We start from the raw sequence: 2589 nt of genomic DNA on the forward strand, positions 1-2589 counted from the left end.
ACGTCAGACCCACCGCAAGCCTAAAGATGGCTCCCGCTGGGCCCCCAGCAGGAGGACAAACGTTGAGGCTAAGAGTGCAAGCCAGCATGAATAGGCCTAAATTAGGCCGGGCCTAATAACCCGTTTACTAACACCTGTATTAGTCCTGCAGCACTCGGGGCGAACCGCTGTCAGACAAGCTGTAATCCCATAAGCTTTTCATTTGCATACCCCTCATTAGCTGATGAAATCTTGAAGAAGGCAGGTTTCTGCAGCTGGTGGGCCCATTCCTTCACACCGCCTGCCTGGGTGGTTTTGGTAATGAAGTCATGTGAGTGGATGTGAGGTTTATATGTATGGAAGGGATTAAGAGTATTAGAATGTGTGTGAGCTGATGTTGCCATATTCTCTGTACCGGAGCCCAGTAATTGGATGGGAGGAGAAATGGCAGACCCATTAGTTCTGTCTGTTTACTCAGGAGCAGGGTGCTGGAGATTCAATTTTGCTTTCTTTGGCTCCCTTGGCTTTGTGAAGCGGGCCTGCTTTGTCTCCTCTGGCCCCCAGCACCTCCAAACCCCAGCCCTGCTAAGGCGATTCAGCCACAAAGGAGAGAGGTCGGTGCCTAGAGGCTTGGGGAAGAGAAAATGCAGCCCGGACTCAAGTACTACTTGAAGGCAGCCCCATCCCGCCTCACCCAATCCTGGGAGAGAGCGGAGAGATAATTGAAATTTATCAACACTTCTGAGGCCTTTTTTGATTATTTTATTAGTTCTCCACATTTGGGATTAACCATCCTCAGCATCAAAGGCACCGCAGCCTCCTTATTTGGGAAATGAATGGTTAGACATTTCAGAGACTTAACAAAAGCAATTGTTGTATTTGCTGGGTTTGCATAATTTTAATAGACAAAAAATAACATGAAGGAAAAAAAAAATCCATTTCCTGTGCTGTTTGTACAGCTGGAGACAGAGCTCCTTGTGCTCGGTGATGTCAGAGAGGCACCACTGTTTGCCCCTCACCCCAACAATGCGGTCCCACTAGGGTCATTCACAAAACTGGACCAGGCAATTCTGCAAACTTTGAAGCTAGACATTGTTTCTGAAATGTATTGGGCGCACAGATAGAATGATGTTTATTCATCAGCAGGGCTGGGGTTTGCAAAGCCCCAAGCTGAGACTCCCACCAGCAAAGAGTGAAGAAGGGAGGTGTGGATGAGCACGAGGCCAGAGCTTGAAGCCAGAGAAGGCAGGGGGGAAATGTGGACTGGGGAATTTTCTTCCTGAAAAATATTGGAGAAGCACAGGAGAACGCTTCAGCTCAGACCCTGTGAAGGTTTATGTTATACTTGTAGTTTTCTTTATTAAAAGTCACAGCCTTGACCCCTTCCAAATATTCTGATGTGAAAACTTTATCACTCCCTGAAATATTCCATTTCAATCGGGCTTACATTTTTAAATGAATTTAATGAAGGAAAAAAAGTCCACCAAATGCAAGTCTGAGTTAGGTCATTTGCAGGATTTTTAGAGAGATCAAGGTATTCAAGTGAGACCCTCATAGCAATAGAGAAACTGCAGTGCCAGTTGTTATCAAAGGTCTCCCTCAGTAAAATCCAACCTTTACAAACAAAGCAAACAAAACACCAAGCCAGTAAGTCAGGAAGCACATTTATGTGTGTTTGACCAATCAGTAAAAGACACATTTTGCCATTTCTACCTTCCTCTGTCTTTATGACTTTAATTACTTTTTCCATTTCTGTTAAAGCAATTGGATCCCCTGTGCTTGACACTCAATACAGTTAACATTTTTGAGTCCCTACTCTCTGCTGTGTTTAACGCAGGGTTAGAAAGAAGGTCACCCAACAAAGGCAATGGCACCCACTCCAGGACTCTTGCCTGGAAAGTCCCGTGGACGGAGGAGCCTGGTAGGCTGCAGTCCATGGGGTCGCTGAGGGTCGGACATGACTGAGCGACTTCACTTTCACTTTTCACTTTCATGCATTGGAGAAGGAAATGGCAACCCACTCCAGTGTTCTTGCCTGGAGAATCCCAGGGATGGGGGAGCCTGGTGAGCTGCCGTCTATGGAGTCGCACAGAGTTGGACATGACTGAAGCAACTTAGCAGCAGCAGCAGCAGCAGCAGCAACCAATAAAGCATGCAAAATTTCAACCACTACCCCATATTACCAAGTGGGCAATCAAGGAAATCTGGCTAGAAAGGTGGTGAGGAAAAGAGAAGAGGAGAAGTCTTATCCTGCCTCCTACAATGATTCTTAAAGATAGATTCATCAAATGTCAGCCTTAAAGATCCTCAAATCCAATCATGTAACCAATACTCTAAAATCCCCTCTAGCCAAGATTCAGTAGACCTCCTTATCTGTTCCAAGCATTTTGGACCTATCATCTTCTTCAATTTTTGTAATTCTGATTTTTAACTTGATTACAAATTATAGTTTTTGTAATTCTGATTTTCTAGTCACTTTGCTGCAGTCCATGGGATCACAAAGAGTCAGACATGACTGAGTGACTGAACTGAACTGACTAAAGCCACTTTGCATTCCTCTCAAGTTTATCTTTGCATAATATAGTCCTCATGGGGAAAGAATTTACCGTT

The sequence above is a fragment of the Bos taurus genome, chromosome 29 (assembly GCF_002263795.3).
Source record: "Bos taurus isolate L1 Dominette 01449 registration number 42190680 breed Hereford chromosome 29, ARS-UCD2.0, whole genome shotgun sequence".
Taxonomy (NCBI): domain Eukaryota; kingdom Metazoa; phylum Chordata; class Mammalia; order Artiodactyla; family Bovidae; genus Bos; species Bos taurus.